Below are 20,040 nucleotides of genomic sequence, written 5' to 3'. Positions count from 1 at the left end.
CTGCCAGATGCCACCTTCCCCCAAAGGACCAGCCCTGGGGCCCGGCCACAGCTGAGCCCAAGCGGGTGTTGGGGTCCCAGCCGACGAATGGAATCAGAGGACGTGGTTGCAGGAAGGTGAGTGGGTCGTGCAAAGCCTTCCTCGGTGACCCTGCCTCTCCTCTGCCTGCCAGCACGCTCTTGCTCACCGAACGCTCCCCCTGCGTGCACCTGTGTGGTTTACTTTGCAATCATGTCATGCCATCGGATTGACTTTAGGTGTCCCTGCCGCCCTCCTGACGCGGGTGCAGATCCTGAGACTTTGGGGCACATCACCTGCTTGCATCGCACTCTGCAGGGCCTCAGAATGAGGCCTTGTACACGAACAGAGCTCCCAGTTTCATAAAACACGCTTGCTGACGTTATTTCACTCTTGAAGCAGCCCTGTGAGGCGGGCAGAGTCGTCCCCAGTTCACAGGGGATGGGGGTGGAAGGGGGGGACCTGAGGAGCGCGACGAGGGGGCCTGGGGGGCGCCGAGACCCACTTGCCGGTGGTAGGGAGGTCACTGGGCGGGCAGTCGGTCCCCGGTTAGACTGGAAGGCACACCCTGGAAGGACACGGGCGGAATCCGGAGTCCCGCAGGCAGGTGAGCAAGAACCAAGCAGACCCGAAGGCAAGGCGGTCGGTGGGGACGAGCGGGCCCCACGCCAGGCGACGGGGCAGGCACGCTTCCCGATTTCCAGACGTGCAGGTGTTCCCTGGTGACATCCTCGAGAGCACACCCTTCGCAGCGCCAACCGTTTTCAGCGGTTCACGTTTGCTTCGTGGACCAGAACGCGATTGTGTCTCTCCAGATGTTTACACGTGGGAAAGCGGGAGTTCCAACAGCGTCGCTCCTGGGAACCAGTCTGTTTTATCACGGGATTCGCCTCTCCTATAGAGGTATTGATTTTTTCCCTTGTTTTATTGTCTCTCCGGGAAGTGGGTTAAGATTTCCAACAACAAATGTGGATTTGTCTACTTCTCCACTTAGATCACGCGTTTTTCTTAAACCAAGAGAAAACACATCTGCACCTGAAACCTGAAGATTCGGCAGCACCAGCTCATGACTCCTGCTGAACGCACGCTCGTGTGTGACCCGATGGCGGCACGGCATGCTCCCGGGGCGCCTCCCAGAGACCCTCACGTGCCCCCGGCGAGCACCGTTTGCACGTCTGGCACCCCACACTCATTTTGCCTGTTCTTGAATTTCGCAGAAATGAAATCAAACTGTACCTAGTCTTTTGTGTCTGGCTTCTTTCACACATAATAATGCTTTAATTTTTTTTATTTTTAAAGGTATCTCGCAGCTTGATGGAGGTAAAACCGAAATACGAGTGACAAGAGCCAATGGTCACAGCACGAATGCATTCCAGATAAATTAATTTTTTAACTGTGGTAAAATATACAGAGTATGAAAAGTACAGTTTTCACCGTCTCTAAGCTCAGGGGCATTAAGCACATTCACCCTGTTGTGCAGCTGTCCCCATCCTCTGTCTCCAGAAATTTCCATCTTCCCAAATGGAACCTTCGTCCCCATGAAATTTGGACCCCCAGCCCCAGCGCCCACTGTCCACTCTCTGTCCCCATGAATCACGGACCCCCAGCCCCTCCCCAGCCCCAGCACCCACCGTCCACTCTCTGTCTCCGGGAGTCTGGAGACTCAAGGGGCCTCGTGTGAGTGGATCACACGTGAGCATCACGTTCCCCGGGTCCATCCACGTGGTGGCAGGTGTCAGAACGTCCCTCCTTGTCAGGACTGAGTGACAGTCCCGGGAGGTGACGGACCACGTCTATCCATTCGTCCATAGATGGATACTGGGTTGCTTCCATGTTTCAGCTGCTGTGAACACAGGTGTGCAAACATCCACTCGAGTCCCTGTTCTCAGTTCTTTAAGGTAAATACCCAGTGGTGGGATTGCTGGATCAAACAGTAGTTCTGGAACTACCACACTGTTTTCCACAGCAACTGCACCGATTTGCATTCTCACCGACCACGTGCTTATTGGCCATTCACATATCTTCTTTGGAGAAATGTCTATTCAAGTCCTTTGCCCATTTAAAAATAGCATAGTTTGTCTGTTATTGAATTGCAATAGTTATTTGTATGTTCTGGATATTAATTATTTATCGGTTATACAATCACATAAAATTAACTTTGTAGAATAGTCTGACAAAGGGCACTTAGAATGCTCAAAAGTATAAATGAAAGACTGAAGTCTGTGTTGATCAGGGTCCTTAATCACAGACAACAGAATCCACTGCTGGTAATTTAAGCAGAAAAGGATTTGTTTAAAAAGTCACAAAAACTTATCAGGAATCATTGTCCTAGAAACAATACCCAATCCTGGTAGAGTCCTGCCACCACTGGGGCTTCTGCCTCTGCTCCAGTTAGGAAGCTGCCACCACTAGGAACAGCACCATCTATCAATGCTGAGCAGGTGGAATTCTGAGAGAGTGCCCAGCTTTGCAAAGTCCTTCTCTCCAACCTAGTGCCATTATTGAATCTTTGATCAGTCATTCCAACATTCTATATACATTACAGACTAACAGAAGGAAAACCATGCAATAACAGGAAAGGCCCAATCCATTCAACAGAAAGCAACATTGGGTAGAAAAAGAAACGCAGAACAGTCAGGATAAATAGAACTCATGTAATAACATGACGACTTAGCCCCCAGTATATCTGTAACTATATTAGATATAAAATGGCTAAATGTTCCACTTAAAAGACAAAGATTGTCAGGCTGGATAAAAGGAAATAAAACTCAACGCTGTGATATGTACAGGAGACATATCTAAATCATAAAGATGTAGAAGACTGAAAATAAATGCTGGGAAAGCGAATACCATGTAAGTATTAACCCAAAGAAAGATGAGATAGTTACAACCGTATCAGAAACAAATAAACTTTAAGGTAAAAGCTTTACTAGGATAAGGAGGTCACTTCATAATGATAACAGGCCTGTTTCACCAGGAAGATATGAATTCTAAATTTTTATGCACCCAATAACATGGTCTCAAAACACGTAAAGCAGAAATTCACAGTACTTCGAAGAGAGATGGATAATCCCCAGTCATAGTGGGACTTTTTAAATAAAGCTCTCAATAACTGATACAGCAAGTAGAGAAGATGTCAGTAAGCACCTAGATTATATGAACAAACCAACAGCTGCATAGTACCTTTTTTTTTTTTTTAAGCACATGGATCATTTACATAAACGAATCCTATCCTGGCCCATAAAGCAAGTGTTTTAAAAATCAGAAAGGATTGAAAGTGTACGGGGTCTGTTCTCTGACCGCAGTGGAATGACGCTAGAATCCAATAGAGAAAAGATAAGCAGAAAATACTCATGTATTTGGAAATGAAGACAAGCACTTAGTGCCAGATTGTCATTCATTCAGCATAATCCCTATTTGTCTCTGTATTATTTTCTGTGTCCCGGCAGAGAGAGCTAGCACCAGGATTTCCAGCACCCTGTATAGTATACATTCTGATGGTGAGAGCCCCTTGGGCAAGATGCAGAAGGCAGAGGGAGGGGACAGACCTTATTTTCCATGGCAGCTGCAGGGAGACCACTGCTGTCAGTGGGGGTAGCTTCCTGGCTTCCAGGGTTCGCCTGAGACTCACCCTTGGCACCACAGGTGGCTGAGATCACTGGGGCAGCTTCTAGCTACTTTAGTGCTGCAGTCGTCTGGGGTCCCTGATCTGGCCTCCCCACCCCCTCTATTCTGGAACTTCCAGATCTCCAGAGAGCGACCTTCCTCCCCTTCAATTTCCAGATTTCTCAGGGTTTGTGTAAGCCTGTAATTTCCTGCAATAAATCTCTTTCTACCCCCAAATACCTAAAGTAACTTCAATTTTTCTGGCCAGCTACCCCCTTCTGACCTTCCCTGGTATCAGCAATATTTCCAGGAATCGTAGAACCTTAAAAATAGGAATCTGGGTTTAGTTATCAGATCAGGTTAAGTCTGAGGTAAGTAATGACTTTGTGACCATATGAGGCAGGCCGCAGAGAGTCCATGAATATAGTCACTAATGAAATATCACCTCCACTGGTTTGTGACGAGGGGCACATTGAAATGGCTTCCAGTGAAGCCGTTCTAGTGTCATTCCAATGAACGACAGCTTCCAGGGACGAAGGGCTCTCGCAACAGAGGGTTATGATGGCTTGTGAGCTGGAGACCAGTGAGGTCCTGCTGAGCACACTGGTAGGTTGGCAGCAAGGAAGTGACAAGCCGTGGCCCAAGTTCTCTGCTCAGGGCACGGCCCGAGAACCAGAGTGCTTCTGGTGGTTCTTCTGAAAAAAAGCTTATTTTATTTCTTGTAGTTTTCAGGGCATTTTTTTTTTTTAAGAGGACCTCAAATTTAATCTAGCAGGCTAGGGGCGCCTGGGTGGCTCAGTCAGTTGAATGTCCGACTTCGGCTCAAGTCATGATCTCGCGGTCTGTGAGTTCAAGTCCTGCGTCGGGCTCTGTGCTGACAGTTCAGAGCCTGGAGCCTGCTTCTGATTAAGTGTCTCCCTCTCTCTCTGCCCCTCTCCTGCTCATGTTCTGTCTCTCTGTCAAAAATAAAAAAACATTTAAAAAAATTTAATCTAGCAGGCTAATGCATTGCAGCTGAAGTACAGTCCGTGTTTTACCAAGTCTCTTCAGTAAAAGTTAGGGCATTTATTTGGAAAGAGTGCGATCATGAGAACTGGAGTGGATTTTACTGGATCTGAGTCCCCTGAGCACCAAATCCCCTGGACCACCCCCACCAGCAGAAGCAGCCCTTTCTCACCATGTGAGGTTGGTGTGTCCGTACCCGGGGATCCTGTGAGGACCTCGCCCAGGGGAACAACCAGGGGACAAGGTGGCAAGTCTCAAGCCTCACCTCCACCAACTCTCATGATTTCCAGATCGATGACTAGAGGCAGGGGTGAAAATGAGCACACAGTCACGCGGACGCAAGGAAAAGACCACATACACCAAGTGCAAGTTTTTGCCAACTTATAACAGGGGGAGCCCGGGGCATGTGTGGTAATAGGTTCTGAGAGATGAGGCCACAGAGGGGGCAACATGGCCCCGGGTCAGGTTGGACCGATCACCATGGGCTCACTTGCCAGAGACTCTGGGTTCGGCGAATTTGTTCAAGAGCAGCTGGCGGTAGCTTTAGACGCTCGTTTGGTTGGTTGACTGAAGCTCAGACACAAAAGAAGGGAGATGTCAGACGGTCTTGGTATAATGGGAGGGAAAGAATGTAAAAGCACAGAGACAGCAATGCTAAAGGGCTTACTGCATGCACCTGTTCACGCCCGAGTGTCTCTTTGGAGGAAACAGGCATTGGGAATGTGTTGGGGGGCGGGGAGCACCAGCATCCTTGAAAAGTTCTGTGGAATAAGGATGCTGGGGGGAGATGCTCCCGCCGAGGCAGACTCCCTGGATTCAATGGCACAATGTGACCCTGGGTGTCAGAAGCCAGGTGGCACCGCCAGCCACAAGGCGGGTGTCATTGTCTCAACAAGTAACTGCCAGAGCAGTTTTCCCTGCAGGACCTCTGGCAGTGGCTAATTGCTCAAGTGTCCCTAGGACTGAAAAAGACAAGTGACCTCCCAGAGTTTTCGCTGACCCCAATGAGCGACAGGGAACACCTGTAGTCTGGGGGTCCGAGAAATGACTCAGGTCAACACGGTGGAGACTCATGACCCTTCCCAGTCCCAGAACTGAGAGAGGCACAGACACAGAGCTCCTGAGCGAGAGGAGTCCAGATCGGGGCGCCTGGCGGACCTAGTTGGAAGAGCATGAGACGCTTGATCTCAGGGCCATGGGTTCGAGCCCCCCATGGGGTGTAGAGATTACTTAAATAAATAAAACCTAGAAATAAAAAGAGAGAGAGGGAGGGAGGAAGGAAGGAAGGAAGTCAGGAAGGATGGAAGGAAGGAAGGAAGGAGGAAGGAAGGAAAGGAGGGAGTCCGGATCTCCTGTTGAAGGGCCGTGAGAACAGCACGGGTGGTGTAGCAGCTTGGGGGTGTCACACGTTCCGTCTAGCCCACCCCCCGCTGTCCTGACCCCAGGACCGGAGCCACAGGCCTCCCTGGGGAAGTCTGAGAGGAACATTTCAGTACGTACTGGCAGTAGTATCTCAGATTTCTATCATGTTTCCTTTTTCCTCATCTACTTGTCGTGCATTTTGGACACGACAGTGGGTTATGTAAACACGGTCATTCTGTCCTCCAGATGCGGTCCGTGTAGTGGAACACAGGAAGCTCTTGTCGGACAAAAGCTATTCTCCTCCACGCGTGGGAGCTGACTGTGGAGGATGGCCGCCTTCACCTGGCAGGGACAGCAGTATGCCTTGGCCCACTGGCCTGGGACTTGTGTCACGTCTCTGTTCTTGTCAAAGTACAGACCTCGGGACCCCCGATCACCCCACAGAACAGAAGGCCAGTTAAGTCTGCCGATGGCACAGCGGTGATCAGACCTGGCAGGAAGTAACAAATGTCCTGATGCCCTTAGGAAGACACTTGAGGCTGGACAGTGGGAGATAAACCCACGAAAACCAATGACCCTGCCCTCTCAGTGCAGTTTAAGACGCCCTGAGGCCTGGGGTTGGTTAAGGTGCTCACAGCTGCTGTGTGCTCCCCCCGCCACGAGGAGGAAGGCCTCATTGGATTCTGGAGGGGTAATATACTATGTTTAGGGTGCTGTTCTGAACGGGCTCACAGGGACAGGTCCCTGGCAGGTTTGGGCTGCCTTCTGGGCCTCTGCACTGCGGCTCCACAGATCGAAGGTGTTTAAAGGGTCCGTGTCAGACGGGGATGCCATGCGGAGTCTCTGGCAGACCAGGCCTGGCATTTGGGAGGAAGGTCATGCCCTCGTCTGAAAATACCCACTCTGTTTGGAGACTCAGCTCTCCACTGGGCCTTGGTGGGGAGTGACAGCTAGGCCGGGGCCTCGAGGGACACCAGATCCAGCCATTATGCAGAGGGGGGACGCCAAAGGCTGGTGGGTCTTGTGTTGACACACGGCCCTCGAGGGGCCCCCTGCTGGGATCTAAAACTGGGCCCCGTGTGCGAAGGGGACGGGCAGGGAGAGACCCAAGGGGCGACCGCTCCAGGTTCACAGGTGGCCGCTTAGTAAGCAAGAGAACTTATGTGCGAGGCTCCTCCTGGGCAGCAGCAAGACGACGGGATCCCCGCACCCGCCTCCACATCTGACAGGTTTATAACGAAGCCTTAACTGGGCTCGGTCACGTCTACTGTGCACATCACCACCTCCAGGCCGTGACCTTGAGCAGCCTCCGGGACAGGAAAGGCAAGTGGAACCCGCGTTCCAAGGACAGGGCAGGGGGCGGGGTCGGGAGGAGCTCCCAGGTGCCAGGTCCAGGCTTCTCGATGACCTTCCCCAACATCCGGGGGCACACACCTGTTGCCAGCTTGGGTGGCTCACACTCCAGCCACAGCGCCATCTGCCGTGGACCGAATGTTTGTGTCCCCTCCCCCCAGTTCTTATGTCGAAGCCCTGACCCCAGAGTGGCGGCATCAGGGGGCGGGGCCTTTGGAGGGGACGGGGACGAGGGTGAGGAATCAGCGCCCTTGTGAGAAGGGACAGGACAGAGCTTGCTTCGCTGTCTCCCTGCCCCCGGTGGCACGAAGACGCAAGAGAAGACGGTCGTCCGCAAAGCAGGACGCAGGCCCTGACCAGACGCCACATCCGCGGGCACTTTGGTCTCACACCCGCGGCCGCCAGAGCTGCCGGAGAGAAACGCTTGTGGTGAAGGCCACCGTCTGTGACGTATTCGTAGCATCACATCCCTACCATATTTATGCCACCCAGCCGAGACACCGTCTCCCCCACAACGTGCACCTACGGCCTTCCGGGGTGCCCCACGTGCAGGGGACCGGGGACAGGAAATCCGTCCGGTAGGTGGGGCCGGGAGAGGAAGCGGCTGAGCCTTCGCCTGTTCGTGGGAAGTGGCCGGTGGTTTGTTCGGACGTCCAGGACTTGGAAGCAGTCAGTCGGGAGGGTTGGTGACAAGGACGTCAGGGGCAGACTGTGTGGGTGGACCTTTCCAAACGGGCACGAGGGGGTGGACGACGGGACTGGCCGGGGGATGTCGTGAGTCACGCCTGCTGCTCGCTCCCCGGGTTCATGGGCAGAGCGGTCACGGCGGCCGGGAGATCCCCATGGCCTCAGATGGGGACCGTCCTCACCACGGCTGAATGGTCCCCACCACTGCTGGGGCCCGACTCGCCGACACCAGAGGCCAGGCTGAGCCCCCAAAGCAGACCCTTCCCCAGAGGGAGAAGCCAGGCACCAGTGTGGACGGTTGACCTCCTCTGACCCAGACCTGGGCCTGGAGCCTTTGGGATTATCCGGGCTCAAAGGCCTGGAGGAGGAGCCGGCGTGGGGGTGGGCGCAGGGCCTCCGCTATTCTGTTTGTCTCTGCGCCCCCTACCCCCCGGGGAGCCCAGAGGGGACACAGAAGGATCCCACCCTCTTTTAAAGTCACATCAGGGCTATCTAAGCAGCGCGAGTGCAGGACCCCTGCCCCTTCCCCGGCCTCCCACCTGGGTGCAGGGGTGCAGCCACGAAGCTCCATCCACAGCCCCCCAGCTCTCTGCACCCCCCTCTCCCCCAGGACCCCCTCCAGGCTGTTGCCTCCTGTTGCCAAACCCAAGGTCACACGTCCTGCGTCTTCCTGCTCCCCCTGCCTGGCGCTCCCCTGGCTTCCTCCTCGCCTCCCTCCCCTCCCTCTCCATCTGCTCTGGGCCCTGGTCTTCTGCCCTTTCTCGCTTTCCTGTCTCACTCACGTCTCTCGCCCATAGTCACCTCTGCCACCCAGACTGTTCCCTGAAGCCCAGGCCGTCCGCCAGCTGGCACCTTGACGCGTCTCCTCTGCATCCAGGGGCACCTTTGACGCGTCGCCTCTGCACCCAGGGGGCACATCGAAGCCACGGTGTCCAGACTGCACTCCTGATGCCTCCCCCAGGCGGCTCCCTGCACGACCTCCCGCGCTTAGCTCCACAAATGGCAACCCCCCACCCCAGGGCTCACACCCAAGTTGGGGGCACCCTCGACCCCACACCCATGCCTGGTTCTGTAGCAAGTGGTGCTGCCAGCTCCGCCCCCAACGCACATCCTGACACCACACACTCCTCACCTGGCGGTCAGGAGCTTCCTCGCTCACTCACCATCTCCTCCGCCTCTCCTTTGCCCCAGCCCTGGGGAGGTGTTCCAGCAGCCAGAGCGGTTGGACCCCAATACCATCAGCTTCTGTTCAGACCCTCCAGTGAGTAAACGACTCCCCGTCACCCGAGCCCCTGCCACCTCCCTGACTTGACCTCTACCTACTCTCCTGGCCACCCCCTAACTCTGGCCCTGTTGGCCTACTTGCAGGCTGCACACTCTGGGCCTGCTGCACCCCAGGACCATTGCACCTACCGTCCTCACTCTCTGCAATCCTCCTCCCTGTAATTTGCACATGGCTGTCCCCATCCGAGGTCTCAGTGCATCCTAACAGAGAGATCTCACTTTCCTCTCTGTTTACACACCACTCTCCCTACACGCACCAGAACTACGAGCGCCTCCCTCCTTTATTCTCCCCTGCCCCATCCAGCCCCAGCAGGATAATATGCAATTTGACATTTGCTTCTGCATCTCCAGGAAGTCTCAAAGCTGGGGTCTCATCTGCCTTGTGCACAGAGTCCTCAGTAATACTTTCTGGATGCACATAACTTTGCTATTTGTTTCCCCAAAAATTTTAAATTGTGCTAAAATATACATAACATTAAATGTACCATTTTTAAGTGCACCTCAGTGGCATTAAGTGCATTCACAAATGCTGTGCAACTATCTGCTCTCCTCTAGTACCTTTTAACTGGTCACTTTCAGACATTATTCACTAACTTCCATTACGCTAGATGAGGATTAGCTCTGTTATAACTCTTTGCTTGTCCTTTCCCACAGACTCAATATAGAGAAAACTATAATTTGAATCAATAGGCAATATTTATGCCTTTTTGGCTAAATATTGTTCATCCTAGTGAACAGATAGTGTATATTTCCTTCCTTGTACAGCTTATTGTTTTTCCTGGAGTTTGTTATTGCTGCATATTCTACTTGCATCAATTGCTATCCTTTTATCTTCAATTATTTCCAATTGTTCTACCCTATTGTAGTAGTTTTCTATTGCTCCTATACCAAATTGTCACAAACTGAGTGGTGAACAACTTGAGAGACATGGGGACCAATGGAAAGTCCTAGAAGCATCTCTGTGTGTCCAGTTGGAGCAGATCATGGAAGCCCTCCTATGAACACAGTGCCAGGCCAGGGACTGAGCATAAGTGAGGAAGAGCGTTGCAGGGTTTCCGCCCTAGAACTGGAAGATGGTGCGCACCAGGGAGAAGGTATGACAGCAGCAGGTGTCACCCAATGGATATATGACATTAAGGGCAAAGGCACAGAATCAGTACCTGCTCCACCAGAGATGTGCCTCCTTGGCTCCCTCCGTCCCTGGAGTGCAGGGCCACCCAGCTTCGTTTGGCACTCTGTCCCAGCATACAGGCCCTCAGACAAGCAACCGCTCTGAGACCGATTAAGTTCTGCAGTAAGCGTTTGCCTGCATGGCACCAGACAGCCAGAGGTGTTTCCAGAGAAGGCCAGCCTCCAGCTGAACCTGGAAAGAGAGGGGGATATGCGTTCCTAGGGGGAAGAAGGGGGACCTGAAAAGTGGAGGAATATAAGGAAGGGCCAGCTGGCCGGCAGGGACAGCCAGAGCAGTGAGGTGTGGCTGAGGGGCACACCTGGGAACAGTGTTGGAGCAAGGCTTGCATCAGCAGACCAGGGCAGCACCATGGAGCCCGCAAGTCAGGCTCAGCCCCAGGGTAGGAAGCAAATCTGCTGGGATGGGCACCCCAGATGGCTTGTGGGTAGGAAGGGGCTGGGTGTCGTGACAGTCAGGGGAGTCAGCCAAGACAACCCAGGATGAAACACGGAGAGGGCAGGAGGAGAGGCCACCAGAAGGTTCTAGAAGGACAGCAGGGACACCAGCCTGTGTTTGTGTCTGAGCCTGGGCCGCCTGCAGCCCCGAAGCCCACACCCAAAGGGCTCTGAAGTGCCTCAACAGCAGGCCGTGGGCCTTCTGGGCATGTGTTCTGTACCTGAAAGGCCAGTCCCCGTGGTCACTGCCGGGCCCGGGGGGCGGGAGCCCATAGCCAGCATCTCGGGGGAGGGACAAAGGCAACAAAGACGGCAGCTGGGGCACTGAGCCTGTCCCCATGCAGCCAGCCAGCCTCTCCTCCCCCAGAGTCAGGCCAGATGGAGCAGCTGGGGCCTTGGGGACTCAGGGCCTTTGTGCCCTGGGTCCGGTGACAGCCACAAACCATCCATCAAACTGAAGGACCCTCATTCAAATTCTAATAGGAAAGGGGCCAGGAGGCAGGGGCTTCCCTGGGACTGCCCTCCCTGCCTCCCCCGCTGACCACCCTGCAAGCCAAGAGCCGTCCACACCAGCATCGCAAGGCCCCACAAAGCGGGGCACACGTAAGTGGAGGGGGGGGCTCTCCTCTGGGAAACTCGGGACACGTGTTTTTGGTGGCTTTCCCAGGGACCCACGTGAATCGTGCCACCTGCCACAGGAAGAGCAGCAAACTGCCCGGGTCAGCTGGCGGAGCTGCTCCCCACCCCCCCTCCGTACCCCCCCCTCCCCCGACACTGTGGGTGGGGCTCTGAGGCTGAGGCGGTAGGCGTGCGTCCCATGAGGGGCTGGATTTTCGGGGAAGCTGTCAGTCCAGCTGGCATCTTGTTTGTTGAGTTACAAATGCCCGTTCCCCTGGTGGTGGTGTCCCACGCTGGGGTGCAACTGTGTGCACCGGTGACCGGGGCAGCCGCTCTGCCCCCGGGGCTCCCCACCACCACCACCCCCCCCCCCCGCCCGCGGCCTTCAGCTTAGCCTCAGGCCTTTGTTTTCATTCGGTCCAGAACTTGGGTGGTGGAGAGGGGTGCCAGCGGCCCGATGGGCAGGGAAGGGCCTTGAGGCAGCAGCGCAGTGGGTAAGGGTAGCCTGAACACAGGTGAGGGGTTTGCAAAGCAGGTTCCGGCGGGCATGGCAAGGACTTGGAATTTTATTGCAAAGAAATACGCAACCCAGGCCACATCCCCCTCCTGCGGACCCTCACCACCAACCAGAAGTGGGGGTGAGGGTGATGGGAAAGCCACAGACAACTCTCAGCTTTCTTTCTGCCTAAACAGCTGGGTGGTGGCTCTTCCATTTACAGAGACAGCGTGGCTGGTGGAGCCGAGCCCACAGGGACACACGGGGAACCGTCTTTCTCCAGTGGCAGGTGACACACGGCTAGGACGCAGCTCACGAAGCCACGCGTCCACCCCGCGGCACCCTGGGCGGATCAGGGCCTCTCCTGAAATCAGAAAGTGCACTGCGGCCTGACCGACTTCAGTCCCCCCGGGTCAAAGCCTTTCTTCCCCGTCCCACAGAACCTGGGCTGGCGCCTCCGGTGGAGAAGGGGGTGGGCTCCTCGCCCCTCTCCCTCTTTCCCTGCTGCTTCTCTTGATTGGCTCCCCCGAGGGGATGAAGGAGGAGGGCGGGCTCCCCTCCTGCCACCCACAACTGTGGCTGCCCCCATGATGCTGTCTCCAGAAGGGCCCCTCCCCGGCAGCGCACCCACGGCCTCCTGCTGCTGCTTCCCCGAGCCACCCCTATTGGACCCCAGAAGGGGCTCCCCAGCTGCCTGGATCAGAAGCAGGGAGCCCTGTCCAAGGCCGGGCCGGGCTGTGCCGGGCGGGCGCCTCCCACCCATGCGCGACGGCCGAGGGCCTCTCGGGAGGAGTGGACTCTTCCCCACAGGCTTCTGGGCCGTGTTCTTGAAACATTGGCCAGCTGTCCTCTCCAGGGGCCTTATTCTAAGGCTGATGCTGAGGCGCCCGGGGGGCTCAGTCGGTTGAGCGTCCGACTTCGGCTCACGTCATGATCTCGCAGTTTGTGAGTTCGAGCCCCGCGTCGGGCTCTGTGCTGCCGGCTCGGAGCCCGGAGCCTGCTTCGGATTCTGTGCCTCCCTCTCTCTCTGCCCCTCCCCTGCTCACGCTCTGTCTCTCTCTCTCTCTCTCTCTCTCTCTTTCAAAAGTAAATAAACATTGGGGGCACCTGGGTGGTTCAGTGGGCTAAGAGTTTGGCTCTTGATTTCAGCTCAGGTCTTGATCTCAGGGTCGTGAGTTCAAGCCCCACGTTGGGCTCCACGTTGGACACGGAGCCTACTAACAAAACAAAACAAAACAAACAAACAAAAGTAAATAAACATTAAAAAAAAAAAGTTCTGGAGGTGGACGGGGGGGACCGCAGCACAAGATGAGAATGCCTCTCACTAGAACGGTTAAAATGGTAACTTTTATGTTATGTGTATTTCTCCGCAGTGAAAAATCAGCAAACAGACATCAGTTGTTGACGCGCTGGCAGCAAACCATGGGAAATGGGGTTTGGAAACGAGATTTACAAAAGCATCAAAAACACCCAATACCTGGGAAGCTAACAGGAAACGTGTAAGAACACCGTTACGGCACTTTCAGGGCACTTGAAGACCGTCACTGAGAATGGGGAAACCCACCGTCTTCACGGACCGGAAGACTCAGTCTTGTTGGGGTGTCCGTCCCCCCAAGCGTTCCACCCACGTCTTACCGCAGAGTTTGGGGGGATGCGTGTGATGTCTACCGAGCGAGTAGGGCCGTGGCGGCGGGTCTCTGACGTCGTGAGACGGAGAAAGTGCCTCTGCGTTCCTGGTTCCCTGGGTTGTCACCATGAAAGTCTTAGTGCACCGGTGTGTGTAATAGACTCCCCAGCGGGGGCCCCTCGCCTGCACACACCAGCCTCCTCTCCGGCCAGGCTCGCTCGCTGACTCCAGTGGCCCTTGTTTCGTTTAGGCCAGCACAGAAACGACCCTGTCCTCGCCACGCGTGCGAAGCCTCCATCACTCTAGACGAGGAAACAGTGCTTCGCCCCGGGCGGGGGTGTAGGGGCAGGAGACAGCAGCGTGTGCGCGGCTCCTACGGGCTGTTTGTGTCTCCGCTCCCCCATGACACGGTCCCTGGCTTTGTCTTTCACATCCTTATTTCCTTGGTGTGTGTCTGTGTGTACGGCCGTGTGATTGTGTGTGTGTACCTCTGTGGGTATGACGATGCGTGTCTGTGCACATGTGTCTGCGTGTATCTCTGGTGGTGTGTCTGTGACTGCGTGTGTACCTCTGTGTGTACCGTTATGCGGATCTGGGTCTGCGTACAAATTTCTGGGTGTGCATCTGTCTGTGATTGTGTGTGTGCTTGTGTGTACGGCTGTGTGTGTCTGTCTGTGTGTCTGTACAGATTTCTGGGTGTGTGTCCGTCTGGTTGTGTGCATGTGTGCGTGTGTACGATTGTGCATGTCTGTGTACTTGTGTGTGCTTATGTGTCTGTAAGTCTTTCTGGGTGTGTGTCTGTGACTGTGTGTGTATCTCTGTGTATTATCGTGCACGTCTGGGTCTGTGTCTGTACAGATTTCTGGGTGTGTGTCTGATTGTGTGCGTGTGTGTGTGTGCATGGCTGCGTGTGTCGGTGTACATGTGTCTGTACGTATTTCTGGGTGTGTGTCTGTCTGTGATTCTGTGTGTGTGTATGTGTATATGTGTACAGATGTGTATGTGTATATGGCTGTGTGTCTGTGTATGTGTGTCTGTGATTGTGTGTGTGTGTCTGTGTATGTGTGTCTGCCTGATTGTGTGTGTGTGATGGCTGCGTGTGTGTGTATATGTATCTCTGTGTGTGTGTCTGGGTGTGGGTAGGTGTGGGTGGGTGTGTATGGCTGTGTGTGTGTGCGTGTGTCTGTCTGTGATTGTGTATGTGTGTGGGTGTGGGTGTCTGTGTGTGTCTGATTGTGTGTGTCTGTGTGTGTCAGATGGCTGTGTGTGTATGTGTGTGTGTCTGGGTGTGTGTGTGTGTGTGTGTGTGTGTGAGAGAGAGAGATGGCTGTGTGTATGTCTGTCTGAGTGTGTGTGTGTGTGTGGATGTGTGTTTGTGTCTGTGTGTGTGCCTGTGTGTGTGTCTGTGTGTGTGTTATGGCTGTGTGTGTCTGGGTGTGTGTGTGTCTGTCTGTCTGGGTGTGTGCTGAAGTGGGAGGCTCGCGCACACCCGGCTCCGCCACCATCTTTCACCGGACGTCGGGCACCCGCCCGTGTAAGGGAGGCTCGGCGTGTTCCTTGGAGCCACGTGGGATGCCCTGCTACGTGGCCTCCCCAATGTGGCCAGAGGGGTGAAATGGCCACCATTTCACATCTTCCTGGTCCTTGTTCCTTCCCCGTGTCCTGCCTCTGGGGGGTCCTGTCAGGGCAGCGCCTGAGAGGCAGGGGTCCCTGTCTGGCTGCCCGTCCCCGCCGGTGACACCGGCCCCTCGCTAGAGCCTGGCGCAGAGGACGCGCCCCGACGTCCCCAGGAGTGACTGAGGCAATGAACACGTCCATTTTACCCCCTGTTGCCTTCGAAGACGATCCGCTCCACCACAGTTTTCACATTTACGGCTAAAACTTATGTGCAAAGTTCTCTAAACTCTTTCAGTCTCTTTGGGAACTGTCATTATTTTCCTTTTTGTCTTTTTCTTACTTCGATCAAACTAATTTTTTTCTAAGTCCGGCTTTGGGTTTTACAGAGCAAGTCTACCGCTTAACTTCCTATTTTACTAATTTGCATCTTGCCTTCAGTGACTCCTTCCCGAGGGTGCATCTTGCTGTCCCTCGTTCCAGCCTCAGTGTTTTCTTTTCATTCTCACTGTTTTCCAAAAAGCCTGGAGGTTTCGCTGTGGACTCACGGTGTTTCATTTCTACACAGCTTGTAACTCGTTTTCTTCCTCTTTAACCAGAAAGTTACCTAGAGAGGTGTTTTCAAGTGTCCAGGGAACCCATTCCGGTGTTGGGGGAGGGAGCACCTAGCAAGCAAGCGCGGGACCCGGGGCACCCCCCACCCCCCTCACTGTGCGTGCTCCCGAGAAGATGGGGTTTTCTGTTTGTTTCTCCCCTTTTCTCGGTCGTGCACACACTGGCCCCGAGGGAACCCAATCCCGGGCACCTGCTTATCTGCTTCCCTCCTGCTCGGTCACTGGTCACTCTGTGGGGCCTCAGAGGGTTTCACTGTGATGGCGGGGCCGTTCGAGACCTAAGCTTTGCTTTCTGCGCTTTGGGAGCGAGCCAGGGGCTGCGGGGCGGTAAGTGTTGTCTTTTTGGAGGATTACACCGTCAGTGCAAAACGTCCCTCCTTTTCCCTCTCAAGCCTACTAAGCGAGCATTTGTGCTACACAACCATCTGGTTCGTCTGCCTGGGGCCTTAACCCGCCCTTGTTGAGAGCTTCCTCTCCGTGTGGTTCCCGATGGTGCCTGTGGCCCTCTGAGCCGGAGGCCTCCGTGGAAGCGACACCCTCCACGCTTGTCCATGATCGCTGGTGCCTTTGTGCTTTCCCGTGTCCCGTTTTGCATTTCCTGTTTACGGAGGGTCTGGCCGCCGCCCCTCCAGTCTGTCACTGTATTGATTGGGTTTTCCTTGTCCGAGGCTACGGTCGGGGGTTTGCGCCCTACCTAAGTTCTGCTGGTGCTCCCCTGGAGGACCTGGACGCCACCTCCCGCCGCCTCCCGCTGGGGCATCCAGAGGAGCCGTGGCTGGGGAGCACCGTTGTACCGTTGGGGAGCACGGACGCAGGGAGCTGGGTCAGAGAGCGATAAGGGACGCGTGGACATCTGCCCAGCCAGTGTTCGCGGTGCTTGGAGCCTGTGCACCCGGGCAGCGGCCGCCCGCACCCTCGTCGGCGAGCTCGTCCTCTCCGCTCCCCTGGAGAAGCCCTTGTGTGCTGGGCTTGAAGGCCTCACGTAGAACCCCCTACACATGTGTGAACACGCACACGTCCCTGCGCACACTCACATGTGTGTGCACACACATGCACTCACATGCAGACACACCGCACCCACACCCACACACTCACGTGTCTGCAAATGTAAAACACACCAAAGTCCATATGCACACTTACATGCGGGCACACTCATGTGTGTGCAGATGGAGCACACCCATGTGTCCCTGTGCACACTCATGTGCGCACGCACTCACGTGTCCCTGTGCACGTTTCTGTCTGTGCGCACTGTGTGTAAATGCCACACACCTACGTGTCCTGTGCACATTTCCACGTGTGCACGCTCACATGTGCAAATGCCACACACCTACGTGTCCCTGTGCATATTTCTGTGTGTGCACACTCGTGTGTGGAGGCAGCACACATCCACGTGTCCCCTGTGCACTCACGCGTATGCTCATTCGCGTGTGCAAGTGCCACACGCCCGCGTGTCCCTGTGCATGTTTACATGTACGTGCACGCTCACATGTGTGCACTGTCACGCCGGCCCCACAGCTGTAGTGACGGGATGCCAGGGGCAGGGTCCGCCGACACACCCAGACGAGAGGCACGAAACCGTGCTGGCCAGTGTGGAGCACACAGGGGCTGGTGTGGCCTTTGTAGGGACTGCTGAGCCCCCAGAGGCTCGGCCACGCAGGCAGGACACACTTCCTGTTGGTGGCTAAGCAGCTGGCGGTCACCGAGGAGCCTCAGTGGAGGGATGGCTCCCAGCTGTCAGCCCGGGGCCCAGGGGCAGACAGAGGACCAGGACGGGACAGGTGCAGGGAAGGTGGGAGCCTCGGCTGTGGATGGGCCCTGGAGAAGAGAGACCCTGGCCCAGAAGGAAGATCAGAGGAAGGTCAATCACAGCAAATGGGGAACCAGCGTGTGGACATGAAAGAGAACCCTGGGAGGGGAGAGTCGCAGAGACAGAGAGACAAAGAGAGACAGAGACAGACAGAGGCCGCCCCAGGGGACCCTCTAGACCTGGACGGTGGAGTCCAGAGGGGACAGTGGGCTCTGGTGAGGAAGGTGCCCAGAACCTACAGACACCCTGTTTGCCCAGTGAACTGGGCCCACGTGGTGAGGGCTGGGGGGGGGGGCGCCTGGGGGCAGCAGAGCCTGAGTCCCGCACATGGTGCCTCCCCGCATGGCTGCCCGTGTCCCCTGTGGGTCATCTCTGCACACAGACACTGCCTGTCCGCACTGGTCATCACCTCCCTGCATGGGTACCCCCGTGTCCCCCACAGAGCGCCTCCCCACATGGATGCTGCCTGTCCACACTGGTGACCTCCCCACGTGTCACCACCACCACCACTACCATCCCCCCACCCCGCGGCCACATCCCCACACATCACCTCCCGGCAGGATGCCCTGTGTCCCCGTGGGTTGCCATCAGAGGGCGCCACCGAGCAAGGGGGGGGTGTGTGACAAGGGCCCAGCGCAGAAGTGGAGGGACTGAGGGTTTCTCCAGGACACCTGCGCCAAGAAGGCGAGAAGGTGCGAAGGCCGCATGGGGCAGGCGCTGGGCCCTGGGGGGGAGCGGGTGGGCGGGGGGTGCGCAGGGCTCTGTGGGGGGGGGGGGGGGGAAGCCAGCTTGGGAAAGGAGGTGCCCGACTGTGCGCGGGAGCCCCCGAGAGAGAGGTCCCAGTGGGCCCTGGGTCACTGGGCGTCACGCCTGCTGCAGACCACAGGGGTGGCTGGCGGGTCCCTTGTTCCCTGCCTTGCCTGCGTCTGTGGGCGCTCCTCCACGTGAGGACAGACAGGGCTCCACCTTCCTTGAGCCCTGTTGTCAACACTGTCCCTAGCTCTTTCCGCATTCTTAGACACTCAGCAAAGCAGCGAATGGAGGTTTCCGCAGTGTGACCCCTCCGACGGGCGGTGGGCACGCGGACCTGGAGAGCACGCTCACCCCTGCATCTCGGGGTGGGTCCGCTGGGCGCCACGGCCCCGGGCAGCCCCCTCTGGGCACACAGAAGGATGCCAGCCCATTTCTAGGAAGTGGTGACTGGTGAGTCTGAACTGCCTTTGTCCTTTGTCTTTGCTGTAGTTTATTTAACTGCAAGTTTACGGACATTACCTGTTAACAGTGACTCAGCCCGTCAGAGGCTTGCTAGTCCCTGGAAATTTAGAGGTCAGATCTGCAAGCCTGTGGGGTCCACTTCAGCAGCCGCTGGGCAGAACTTAAAAACAAAGCAACGGGCCCAAAATGGAGCTGCCTTTGCTACGTTCCACGTCACCAAACTGAGACTTAGAGTTTGGCTCTCCAAGAAATGGAATCTGTCAACCAGGAATCGCCACCGGCCGCCTGCCCACCTGTTCCTGTGGCTTCCGCGGGTGGGTCTCACTGTGCACAGCGCCCGGAGCTCCTGTCTGTCTGCTAGATGGGACACTTCCCACTCGGGAAGTGTTGGATAAAGCCGGTAAGATCTGTAACAATTACTCCATTGAACGAAACTCTGGCATTAGCTGGTTGCATGGTCCCCACAAGGAGAAAACTCGGAGTTACCATCGGGAAGAGCCTGTTTTCCTGAAGTCTGTCCTGAGAGTGAAAATAAGGAAAAGGAGAGAGGGCTGGAAGAGGCCACCACAGAGAGGCAGGCCTTCAGGTGCAGAGGAGGGGCTGGAGTCAGATGCAAGGGGGCTGGGTGGTGAGGGGTGAAGGTGGGGACAGGTTGGGAGTGAGGGGCTGGGGTGTGTGTGCTGGGGGTGGGTGGGGAAGGAGCCGGAAGGGAGGCCGGCACTCACAAGACCATCCTCCCTCCAGCCGGGTGGGGACACACAGCAGATCCACGGGACAGAGCCGGCCAGAAGGTTCAGCTCCATCTGGATGATACGTTAGAAATAAATTAAAAACGATGGGGCGTCTGGCTGGCTCAGTACGAAGAGCATACGGCTCTTGATCTCAGGGTCATGAGTTCGAGCCCCATGCTGGGTACGGAGATTACTTAAACAAGTAAATGAAAACTTTAAAAACAAACATAAACACATACAAACCCAGCCTCCGTTACAACCCAGTGCTGTTGCCAGAGATTCTGCTATTTGAAACTTGCCCCTTGAAACATCTCTGAATTAGTTAACACTTGGAAAATTAACACCCAATGTTTTGCAAAGAGCTGCTATTTATAGGA

The sequence above is a fragment of the Panthera uncia genome, chromosome D1 (genome assembly GCF_023721935.1).
Source record: "Panthera uncia isolate 11264 chromosome D1, Puncia_PCG_1.0, whole genome shotgun sequence".
NCBI classification, from domain to species: Eukaryota; Metazoa; Chordata; class Mammalia; order Carnivora; family Felidae; genus Panthera; species Panthera uncia.
Note: the sequence above shows the minus strand (reverse complement) of the source record.